We start from the raw sequence: 13211 nt of genomic DNA on the forward strand, positions 1-13211 counted from the left end.
CTACTAAAAGAATATGACTATTTTGACGAGAATACCCCCACTTAACATTGATGTTGTAATGATTTTGAGGGTATTACTGTAAGATGATTTCGGATCGTGACTGTCCTTAAGGACTTTCGCAGCATGCCTGGATTTGATCCGGAAATTTTCGGATCATATGATTGGGAATCCAAAATATGCCCATGGAACCCTCTTAGTATGCTTATATCCCGTTCATTAAAGTTCGGATTCGGATGGTCCACGGACCGTCTGGATCCATTGACACCCCAAGTTAAAGATGCAGTTACTGAGCTCTTTCGATATGTGCCACAAAACTCCATCAGGGACAAGTGACACAAGTCCCTTATCCTTATCCTTGCTATTCTAAAAGAATAAACCAACGAAAGTTCCTCAACCAACTTTAGTCAGAATTCCCTCTGTATCCTGTCCTTTCTTTTGGTTGGACTTCCAAATAGGTCCCAATTTTTTAGGGCATTCTTGTTAGATCAGCCTCCTTATTTGCCCCTCCATATGCGTCCCAAAAAACTCATATGAGGCAAAGTCGTCGGTTGTTTTGCCCCTTCCTATTTCCATTCGTATCCCAGGATGTGTTATACTAGATCTTCCTTACATGTGCAACAGGGCATTTACGTCATGTCGCCCTTCTGAAGATTTATGTGATCTCGCATGATTTCCAGACATCTCGCAAGGTGAAAGCGTAAACCACCGAAAGTTCATCAACCATCTTTTGGTCAAATTCCCGCTGAGTCCCAGTTTTTATTTTGTGAAACTTCCTAACATGTCCTATTTTCTTAGGGTTTTTTCATCATTTTGGCATGTGCTTTACCCATAGGATAAGTCCAAAAATCCCACCAGGTGTCTTTACTTTTTAATTCAATGCTTTACATTTTGCTACACATATCATCCCAAATCACACTAGCTGTCTTTACTTTTTAATGCAATGCTTTCCATTTTGCTGCACGTATCGATGTATCATCCTATCCCAACAGCTCTCTCTCATTCTAACTCCTTTTAGGCGAGTGTTCTCTCACCGACTGCTTTCCCAAAATCACTCTGGTTTTCAGTCTCTCTCCAAATATCTTCAGCCCTCGTCGAATTAATTTCTTAGAAAAAGGAGAAGTTAAATTCCCTCTCTCTCTCTCTCTCTCTCTCTCTCGCGGATTATCAACCAGGCTAAGTAGATTCGATGCCGTTTCATAATTGTTTTTTTTATTCAAAATGCCATTAATCTCTCAACTCTCTGGAATTATTTTCAACTATTATTGCTGTAAGTTTTCCTTCCCGTTCTTCTAATTACAATTTCTTTATTAATGCTTTCGTGTTTGATGCAGATGTTGAAGAATTTCCCAGGTTTAGCCTCCTTATTTAATTTATTCTACTTTCTTTGTCATTATGTTCTCCTTAGGGCCCATTTGGATACCCCTTGGATTTGGATTTGGATTTGGAGGTGAATTTGGATTTCAAATCCAAATTTGGCGTTTGGCAAGCCTTTATGACATCTGGATTTGGATTTGAGTGAAATCTACAAGATTTACAAATTCCTCATGTTAGAGTAATTTTTTGGATTTATAAATCCTTTCTGCGAGAGGTTATTTAGAAATCTAAATCTGACTCGTAAGGGGTTAAAGTGACCAAAATATACCAAAAAAGTGTTAAATGACTTAAGTACCCACATGACATTAAAAACTGATCAAAATACATGTATTAGGTAAAATGACTAGAAAACACCCGAGTTACGCAAAATGACCGAAATACCCTTATATCAGGTAAAAATGACAACATACCCCGAGTCGTGCAAAATGAATAAAATACCCTTATGACATAAAAAAGATCAAAATAACCTCATACATGGTATAATGACTAGAATACCCCAATATCATGGAAAATTAATAAAATACCCCTAGATCAAGTAAAAATGGCCCATGGCTCATAAAAATGACTAAAATGACTAAAAATACCATCATGAGATAAAAATGATAAAAATACGCCATATTAGGTAAAATCACTAGAAATACTCCTATACCAGGTAAAAATGACAAAATACCCCCGAGTCGTGCAAAATGACTAAAATACCCGTATGATATAAAAATGATCAAAATAACCTCATATAGGGTAAAATGATTAAAATACCCCAAGATCATGGAAAATTATCGAAATACCCCTATATCGAGTAAAAATGACCGATGGCTCATAAAAAATGACTAAAAATACACTCTTGAGATAAAAATGATAAAAATACGACATATTAGGTAAAATGACTAGAATAACCCCGGGTCATGGAAAATGACAGGAATACACCTATACCGGGTGAAAATGACCAAATACCCTGAGTCATGGAAAATGACTAAAACACCCTTTTGACATAAAAAATGATCAAAATATCCCCATATAGGGTAAAATGACTAGAATACCCTTGGATCATGGAAAATGGCTGAAATGCCCCTATATCAAGTATTTAAGGGCTTTTTGGTTTTGTTAGATTTCAAATTCAAATCCAAAGAGCATCCAAACAAAAAAAAAATTAATTTAGATTTGAAATCCAAATCTCTATGTGGTCATCCAAACGACATTATTTACAAATTTGTGAATTTATAAATTCTTTATTTCAAATTCATGGATTTTGGAAATCCAAATTCTCCTCCAAATCCAAATCCAAGGGGTATCCAAACGGGCCCTTAATGAATTTATTTTATCTGCATGTCTGATTTCCTGTAGGGTTTATGCCTTTGGGTTTCCAATCGTCTTTAATGCTTTGGTACATCTGTGATATAATCACTCGATCTTGGAATAAGATTAAGGCTGTTTTTCAACCACCCAACATTAACTTACACAAACGATTTGCAAGAACCTGAAGAAGTTCACCTCCAGGATCTGACCGACGTACTTTAAGCTTACAACCTGTAAAACCTTCTTGCTTGTTGTATAATAAAATGCTTCAAGTTTGCTAAAGGTTCATCTTTCTTATCCTTCCCCATATTAAAAAGTTTTCGTTTTATAATCATCAATAAAGACCTTGAAATACCTTTTTTTTCTTTTTGATGAGCAAACTGGGGCTAGGCAGACCCCTACCAGATATATTAAGAACAAAATAAGAATGAATTACACTCTCGGGTATAGAGTGCCAGAGGCATCATTACAAAGAATGAGAGAAAAATCATCAGGGAAACTATCACATTGTTCACCTTTAATAGGGCAATTCCATTTGGATAGGTAGTCTGCTGCCCCATTTCCTTCCCTCCAAATATGAGATATCTTCCATGTCTCACATTTTGAAAGCAAATTTTTGATCTTTTCTACCGTACTAGCTCTTTTCCAGGGGCAAGGGAAATGGCCTTCAATAGTATTCACCGCCATCATGGAGTCAGATTCAACCCATATTTTCTTGAGGTTCTTGGATACTACCTGATGTAGCCCATGATAGATGGCATCCAATTCTAACAAGTGGATGCTGTCTTTCTTAATACTATGCTGCTCCTTCCGGATCTCGAATGACACCCCCTATGCCCCACCATCTTCCATAACTGAGGCATCAGTGTTAAGCTTCATCCAACCATCATCTGGTTTCTGCCATTGAACTGTTTTAGTATGTTTCACCCTGTGGATAATAGGCAGATTCATGTTTTCAGCAATGAGTCTATTTCTGGTCGTTGTGGAGTCCATTAGATTCCTGTGAAGAGTTCTCACTCGGACCTGGCTAAGGATGTTCCTTAGGATGGTGATTTTGTGGGTTTGGGTCCCCCCATATAACCTGTTATTTCTCTCCAGCCAAATGGCATATAGAGCACTCCCAAAGGCAATTCTGATCGTTGTTGCCCCCTGGTTTCCACCTGTAAAATTCGATTTGATCCATTCTTCTTCCTCAGTGAGAGTGGGCTTTGGTTTCCTTCTGTGATTGAATCTCCATAGGATGGATCTCCAGATCATAGGATGGATCTCCAGATCCATGCTGTATAAGAGCACGAAAAGAACAGGAGGTTTATGGATTCTGGTTCTGCTTTACAGAGAAGACATCTGGTATCCACTTGGATCCCAATGAGTTGGAGTTTATCTTTTGTTGCCAACTTGTAATTAAGCACGAGGCATGCATTGAACCCATGTTTGGGTATATGTCCCTTGAACCAAACAGTTTTGTACCAAGGAACTTTCAAAATTTTCTTTCGAACCTGGTTCCATGCTGATTTCATTGTGAGGATGCCATCCGTGCACGGTTTCCAGACAGGGGTGTTTTCTTTCTTATTTATACACAGATGGTCCACAAAAATTCTCGGAGGGGAGGAGGTGAATATAGTGGAGGTCTGGTTCTGAGTGGGTCTGTCTAGGTGCCATGGGTCCTTCCAAAAGTCTATGCCCTTCCCATTTCCAATATTATAGCAGATGTTTTCAGAGGCTATTTTCCTGCAGTTGAAAATTTCCCTAGCTGCTGCTGAACAATTTGAGGGGATTTTAAAGGTCCATAGGCTTCCCTTCTTCAGATATTTCCGATTAAACCATTCTGTCCAGGGGGAGAGAGAGGGATTGAGCACCCTCCATAGGCTTTTTATTTGAGCTGCTTTGTTCAGATCTTGGGGAATTCTCATTCCAACCCCTCCTCCCTACTTCGGCCTACAAAGGATGTTCCAAGCAATGGGGTGGTACTTTTTAATAAGAGAAGGTCCACTCCAAACGAAGTTTCTGATGATGGCATCGATCTCATTTAGAGTCTCCTTTGGAATGGAAAAGGCAAGAGACCTTAAAATACCTTTTACCTCTACTGGATAGTTATTCTAACTTCTAAATATCTGGATAGTTAATACGCGGATTTGTGTTTCAGTGTTTAAATTGGGCATAAAACATCACATTTCAGTTAATGCTTTTAGCCCAAATATTGGTCATGAATACTCTCTTTGCAACTGAGAGGCAGATCTTCTCCCAAGCGAGTAGTACACACTCCAACCAATTATTGCGTCCTATGACTTTAGAAACTCAATGGGAGAAATCTGACATAGCTTTAAAGTTTCATCCTGAAAGTGAGTTCAAATAAATCGCTGCATTATGATACGGATCACAAGCACTGCAGCGAGTCACAACTCACAAGCACTACTATATCGACCTGATATGTCACTCTTTTCCTTTCTGGCAAGGGAGAATCTCAAAATAATAAATTTGGGAAATCATGGTACGGAGTTTTTCTTTCATGGAATTGGGTTTCTCCCCTCTTCCCATTTCAAATCTTCAAATTATCTATGTCAGTTTTGATTTTGCATCTGCCATGTTCGGGTTCAAGGTGGCTTTGATGGAATCACTCTGTTCCATCTATGATGCTTGCCTCGGATTGGATCAATGACCTTTCATAGGTTTCTACTTCTTTTCATCTGTCAAAGACAAATAGATAACATATTGTGTCGTTTTTTATTTGGGTAGGTAACCTAGGATCGAACCTGCCACCTCAAGGTTGAGATACAAAGCCTCAACCGTTGAGCTACAGGCCCAATCCTAAGAGATTGTTGTCTTCTTGCAAGGCATTTGAAATGCTAATAACATTTTACGTTCTATTTCCATTTCTCTAATTTTAATAGCTTCTATGCGAATTTCATTTATTGATTTGAATTTCATTATAATTTGCTGTGATATTTTTGTTTTGAGAATTTAGAAGTGCATTTTATAATTGGTTTTGGGGGTTCTTTTATTTCTTTTATACATGTTTGTGAAGATATTTGTATTTCTGACCTATGACCTTTTTGTTTTAGTATAGGTTTCACATGTTAATCTTTCTCATTCTACTTACAATCCAGGTTTATTCTTTTTTATTCTGTCGCCGCATGTATCACTTTTAAAATTGTTAGGATCGTGAGTCCAAAATTGACTTCTCTTTCCTGATTTTTTCAGGTTATTATCCTGTTTGGTTTGGATTTTGAGAACAGACGGATTCAAAAACTGATTATTGACTTCTTTTTTCAGGATTTTCAGATTATTGTGGTTTTTTCTCTGGTATATCGAGAGGATCCCAGATTTTAGGTCCAGTCCCCGGCCTTATTCCTTCTGGTAACCTCTTTGTTTTGGATTTTGAAAACTGCTTATTGGGATTTTGGGATTTTTTTTCTATGATACATCTAGAGGATTCTAGGTTTGAGTTTTGGTACCTACATTATTCCTTCGGGTAATTAATTCTTTTTTCCCATTTTTCTATGCCTTTTTTTTTGTTTGAAGCAAGCTGCCCAAAGTAATTGATTTTTTGGAGCAAGCTGCCCGAAGTTCACCTAATTGCACTAAATTCTCCATTTCCAGTGCTTTCTATATTATGCATTTTTGCCTTCACTTTCCTCAATGTATTAACTCCATTTTCTTCAACTTTTACTGAACTAGAATTGAGAAATGACGAGTCCAAATGCCTATACTGACATAAGAATTGAAAAAATGGGCGAGTTAAAAAAATGGGTGAGGCAACCGTTGGAGTTCGATTGCTCATGAGGGCTCAATCTAGATTGACCAAGGGAGGGGTGTGGCAGAATTTGCAACTCATCTTGGAAACCAGACAGAGGTAATGCAGAATTCACTACGATGAAAGGAACTTCAAATTTGAACATTGGAAGAAATTTCATCACGAACATCAAGATCATGTGATTCAATTTTATTTGTTGGTTGATTCATGCATGCTTATTTGAACCCAGCTTTTTTTTTTACTATGTGAATGTTTACCAGTGAAGGCCAAAAACTATATATTGGAGGTTTAACCTCTAATTTTGGAGTGCAGGGAAAATATCCCAATTACTCCAAAAGCTTTGAGCTGCTATGGTTTAAATTACTTTTCTTTCCATATGTAATTAAACAATGGAAAAGCGAGAACTTATGGGTAAAAAATTATTTTCTAGAAAAATCCTGCAATCCCGGTTCACTCATTCATCCATGCGTAATTGGTAAAAAATCATCCAAAAAATAGTATAGAGTAGTTGTCATTTTAATTAGTTGATATTCAGTTTTTAGCAGCTCTACTAAACCCAATTAGTTATTTCAGATAAAAAGAACTGTAACTTTGATATCTATGTTGAGAGCCTGACAATGTTTTAGTTTTTAAGTCTTCATATCTTCTTTTGGGCAACCCCAATTCTTCATACTTTTTATCCTGTTGAGTGATCATATTTTCTATGATTTTAGATATCTATTAAGGTTTTTATTGGGAATTGGTATTTTATATTTTTGACTACAGAGGGTTTTCTTGGAAGGGGATGTGTTTGTGATCGAATGATCTGATAATTATTTTTCATAGCCTTTGGCTTGGATGTATTGCTATTTTGTAAAAAATTAGACAGTTGTATCATATTGTACCCTTTAGTCAATCCTCTGATAAACCATGTTGGTTGTTCCTTCAGTCTTCAATGAAGTTTAGCTTTCTTTATTTGAGCATTGTTTTGAAGTTAAGGTATCACCATGTCACTGATTAGTGCTTGTGACTTTTGTTGGATTACATGGACCGAGGATGTTGATCTAGCTAAAGTGAACTTTGGAAAATAAAACTTTAATGATAGTCTTTGGCATTCTTGTTTGGAGACAAACAAGAGAGCTGGTTTCCTTCAATATATTTGATTCCGATGAGGGCAATTTCCTTAGATGAAGTTCAGGTTAACGATCATTTTTCTGGGTACGGGACTATGTTTACTTTTTTAAAGAGGTCAGTAGTGTAAGGATATTTTACATGTAAATCAATTTAAAACCCAATTCTTTGCTTTCCTGTTCTTGTTCTTTGTCAATTTGGTTTGAAAAGAAATTAACACATGGGAATGGTTTTGGAATTCTTCCCTTCTAGAGATTTACGTAACATGCACTAGGCATCGTAACAGAACTACTGCTTAGCCATGTATGATTTTCTGTTTGTCCCTTATATCTGTGATTTGTGCTTCTTATCAGTAATTCTTTTTGCTTAACTCTTGATGTTTTAAAGGTTATAGCTTTGTTTGCTTTTCCGTTGCCTCAACAACTGTGTTCACAACTTCCACATGGTCTGGTTTCTACTTATACATGACCACATGGGCTTTAATGGTTTAGAAAATCCAAGTAAGTATCCCAGTTATAGATTTCTCTCTCAAATTTCTTATTTGTTTATTTTATTCTGTGATTTTATTCTGGTAGAATGAGCGCTTCAAATCTTGCTATTACCTTTGATGAAATGGGGTCCCAATCATTAGTTTATGCATTTTCTTTTTTATGTCTCACATCTCTTATGTCAAGAAATTAAACTTATTCATGGTTTCCTTTCCACATGTTTTCATCTCCTATACTGTTAGTTGCCATTGCCAAGCTTTTCTTACAGACAAAGCATCCACTAGAAAATGCATTTATAGTTACATCTAAATGGTGGAGGAAAAGAATAAATCACTTATTCAACTCTCCAGTTCATACAAGGATCCATAAAACAAAACTTTCAGTAATACATACTCCTGACACATGTATAACTATTTAAATATTGCATCGATCATAACGAGAAAACCATGAAGAGAGTTCCCTTATTCTTGAGAACTCATTCTCTCCATGGCAGAAGGGCTCAAATTATTCTCTCAGCCATTAAACACTAAGATTCTCTCCTCCATCATATTTGGTGGTCATGTCTGCTTCACTATATTCCGGCCTCATTGTTTGTTTGGGTAGACAAGACTTTGCAAGAAATTGGTTATGAACACTAATCTCCCTCATCGATTTCTTGGTGGGCTTTCTCAGCCTCTTGCTTTGCCATTACAGCTTGTTTCCACAAGATGTTAATGTGGGGAAAACATTTTAATTCAGCTAGAATTTAGCTACAATGCTACTATCTATAGTTGCAGGAATGGACAAGTCGTCCTGAGGAGTTTTGCATTAAGTTATTGTTTGTCATTAGTTGTTGGCAAGAAAATTATACTCACATCACAAAAAACAACTCAAAAAGCAAAAGTCGTAGTAACAAGTAAATATCGGATATGAAATTTTATTGTTTTGCATTCTAATGCAATTGGAGCTTTTTTTTTTATCAGTGTCATTGTTATTAATATCAGCATGCTATAAATCTATCAATAACAGAACCTGTATTCTCTAACTAGGGATTATTATCATCATAAAAGGATTGAAACTTGGAAAGTATTAATTGACTCAGTTTGGAAGTTGATTGTAATTTCTAAACAAGTTACATGCTTTCGCTTATGGTACCTTCTTTTATGTTCAGTATGTCCAATCATGCCACATGCCAATATATCCAATCATGGTGACAGTGACACTCCATTACGGAACGAATTGCTATGTCCAAAATCCATTTTCTACAAATGACATTAGAGCCACTCGAAAGTTTTATTTATATTATTCTTGTATCTTAGCATCATTTGAATTCTATTTATATAGATCAGAAGTAGAGATCGGATTCAGTGCTGCCTCTTTGTTCCCTACCCTGGAGGAAACAATCCTCCAATTTCATCAGCAAGCATGATAGAATCGATAAAATATGTGGATCCTATATTATACTGACTTACTGAGGTGTCCATGTCGTTCCGTGGATCCCTATCGAGCTTTAGAAAATAAAAGCTTTTTACCACTCAGTAAGAGGCTCATAAACTTGTCATTATACATTCTCAAGTAGGGAGGTTTCAGGTCTATGGGGTTTGAATTTTAACCAGAAACTGGGACACCCATTTGGGGATTTTGATTTTACTTGGCCACGTTTGGATACCTCATGTTTTTGTATTTGGATACAAAATACATCAATCATCCTCATGCACATGTTGTACGAGCGAGGGAGGGAGGGAGGAAGGGAGGGCGGGCTGCTGCTGCAACAAGGTCGAGGAGCAGCGATTGTGAAGGTAATTGCCACAAATATTGATTTCCAAATAATGTCTTGCAAAGCAGCAATTGGAATGTGGAAATGCATAAGTTGATCTCTCACACATTCTTTGATGAATACTATGGCCACATATTGGATTAATCTTTGGGAAATCAATGCATGCTTTCTCGAGTAATCTATTGCCCTTTAGTGCTAAAATCATGTTGAATTTAATATTTGTTCCATTGTTGATGAACTTCTTAAACACCTCATGTTTTCATATTTTCTTTCAATGAGTTTGTTTATACATGCGAAAAACTTTTAAAGTGGGTTTTCCACTATTGAGCCATATGCTTTGACATTGATATTCTTTGCATTCAGTTACTTGATTGCTTCTATGGGGCTGCAATTGCTGTGGAGCTTGGGACTAGCAGGCCTTGATGTATATGCTCTGAGGATTAAGACAGACCTTCAAAATCCTGTCTTAGTGAGCCCGTTTGTTGTTGGGGAGTGGGTAATTACTTTTCCTTTCTTAACTTCAGTTATCATGCCGTTTTGCATTGGGCCACTTACATGAACATGTGCTTAGAAAAGTCAAGACACACATTCTTCAAGAAGAGACCGATTCGTTTACTAAAATTTTTTTATGGTCAAATATGACATAATATTCATTCATATATTTTGGGCCTTATTTTTTTAGTATAAAATGAAGGGAGATATGTTGGAACAAAGGCCTCCAGAACACCCTGATTTGCACTGCACAGGACCGCCCTACTGTTAGATGCCAATCAGGGGATGCTGGAACATTTTTTCATTCCAGAACCTCTTCATACATTATTTCGTTTTTCATTTCATGTAAGTCAGAACACTACCTTTTTTTTCGCTTAAAAAAATACCTGGCTATTCTGCAAGTGACTAGTTCCACTATTTCCCATGACCAATGTTTCTTTTATTTATTTATGTATGTTATTTTTAAGACGGTAAACAAAACTTTATTGATATCTTTCCTTATGTATTTGACTCGTTAATTCCAAAGTCCGTAGATTCCTTTTCTTCAAGGTTCAAACCCACCTACCCCTGCTCCCTAACGTTTCCTTTGGCACTGAATCAAGATTCTACCTTGTATCCACCTAGCCTTGCCCATCTAAAGCTAAACTTTTATGGTTCAAGCTTGGGGAATCCCGGGCCAGCTAGAGAAGGCGTCTCGTAAGACCATGCTGTGAGATGGTTATTTGAGGTTCTCTATACATGTATATAAGCCAATTTGTCACCATCTTAATTAAGGGAGAAAATTGTTCTACTTTGACGTTCACAATAAATTGTCTCCTTACGGTTCGCAGATGATACTCTTCTGTTCAGTTCGCCGGATGTGCTGAAGGTTATGAATCTAAGATCTATTATTAGATGTTTCGAGGTCGCGACCGGACAAAGGTCTAACTTCCATCAATCCTTGCTGGCATTATGGGGCGTAAGGTGGACTCTTTTCCCTCTTCCTATCATGGATTGCCTTTTGGAGCGGGTTGCCAAAAAATAAAAGTTGGGATCCTATAGTGGAGAGGGTTGAAAGAAGGCTAGATACGTGAAGAGAAACTTGGTTTCGAGAGGGGGGAGATTAACGCTAATAAAAGCGGTTTTGGTGAATATACTGATATATCAGTTGTCTCTATTGAAATTCCCTACTAACGTAGCTTTGAGAATTGAAAGGCAGTGCATAAAAACAGGGAAGTGGAATGAGGGAAGGGCAAATTAGTCACAATCAAAGCAGTCAAAAAGAAGCAGCAAAAGTTTGACTCAAATTCGCGATGCAATTCTACCGCTTGATGTTAGCATTCCTCTATTTGAAAAGGGAGATACATAATAATTAAATTAAAGGATTTGCTAGGGACCATTGTGGAAGGCATTTCGCGGATGGGCTGTTGCATGTGAGAGCAGCCACCTCAGGTGAATTAAATGAATTAGACAAAATCACCTGAGGTGGCTGTTCTCACATCTAATAGTCCATTGGTGAAATGTCTTCTGCGATGGTCCCTAGCAAATCCCATATTATTATGTAGACTTTAATATAATAATGAGGAATGCTAAACTCAGGGGTGCCTTTGAAAAAATCAGATGAAAGAGCTCCCCAATTGGCCATTGAGTTTAACATTCCTCATAATAATATATTTGGTTTACAGATATAAAAATATCCCAAATGGCAGAAAGGAAATCTTCTGCAAGGAAGAAAATGAAAAAAGAATCTCTCTCTCTCTCTCTCTCTCTCTCTCACACACACACACACACACACACAGAGAAAGGAAAGAGGGTTTTTTATACCAGTTGGAGCTGTTCCCATCACGATTAATGAGATAGTCATGTTAGGTTTTAATCCTGGCCTTTAGTTCCTCATAATAATATTATGTCATCCTCAAAACACTCTATAAAGCATCATCTGGTTCTTGCTTGAGCACGCCATCTTTGTTTCTTGTCTCTTCGCAATCTACAACGGGTCAAGAGAGAGAAACCGGGACCATTATCGATTGGTTGTGAGGTGAGGAGAACTAGAGGAGGAGAGAACATGCCTAGCTTCCACAAACATCTCCGGCCAATTCTCAAAAACTAGTAAAGCTTTGAAAAACCGATACCAATGGCCTCTTGCAACTTTGTAAGCATGGTTTCAAATTTCGGTTTCGGAATGCGTTTCGTTCCTCACCGTAATCCGAAGCCTTTCCAACACGACCGTAATCAGGTTCTGAATGGATCTTCCAATTGAGTGAATAAGGGCTCTTGGATTCACTTTTCTCTTTTTTCGGTATATCGGCCTGTGGACCCCGATCCGAGGACGAGTGCGGCGAGGGACGCGAGGTCCCCACAGCAATCCTCTAAGATCTCCACAACGGAAGAGAGCTCTGCCAAGGAACTCTCGAAACGGATGCCACCCTCACAGCATAGCATGAGTGGCGATATAAAAAGAAAGAGATATGTCTTGATCCGGAGCCGGGGCTCGAAACCGAGACATACCTAAGATAAACTCAGAGTCGCCATCCATGGACAAGCCATGGAACCAAAACAAATGCTCTGTTTGCAATGGATAACCAGAGATACAGAAGGTCCGTGCCTGATGACGAATGGAGAAGGTCCGAAGAGCGCCCCCAATTCGCCCGAGTGCGAACACTTGGTCTCTTATGCCATTTATTATTAACCTTGAAGAGTTTTAGGCGAAAATCATGTGAAATGGGAACAATCCTCAAGAGTCGTCTACCTAAGCATGCATTTCCTGAGGATAAAGATAATAACACCCATAAAATAAAATAAAAGATGTGTCGCCTAATGATTGCTAGGTTATGAGTGACATACCTAACTGGTGTCTAAGTTCTGGTGGACGAACACATGCATGCTACAACTACAGGTATAAGGTCTGCACAAGAAAGTAAGAAAACACAACAAAATATACAATATAACAACACAACAAATCCTAAGA

At 37.6% G+C, this 13211-nt stretch overlaps 1 long non-coding RNA gene across 2 annotated transcripts; it reads left to right on the forward strand.

Annotated features, from left to right (window-relative positions):
• Window positions 1-1224: 1224 nt before the first annotated feature.
• Window positions 1225-10496, forward strand: LOC143878470 (uncharacterized). 2 transcript variants are annotated; one of them, XR_013250980.1, is made up of 5 exons: window positions 1225-1350; window positions 5938-6021; window positions 6343-6517; window positions 7916-8028; window positions 10136-10496. It is a non-coding gene; the product is annotated as an uncharacterized LOC143878470 (long non-coding RNA). The 2 variants fall into 2 exon arrangements; XR_013250979.1 differs by lacking the exons at window positions 7916-8028; window positions 10136-10496 and having other exon boundaries at window positions 6343-6679.
• The last annotated feature ends 2715 nt before the right edge of the window (window positions 10497-13211 follow it).

Source organism: Tasmannia lanceolata, unplaced genomic scaffold (genome assembly GCF_043159265.1).
Source record: "Tasmannia lanceolata isolate RefF3 unplaced genomic scaffold, GAP_Taslan_0.1 ptg000006l, whole genome shotgun sequence".
In the NCBI taxonomy this organism is placed as follows: Eukaryota; Viridiplantae; Streptophyta; class Magnoliopsida; order Canellales; family Winteraceae; genus Tasmannia; species Tasmannia lanceolata.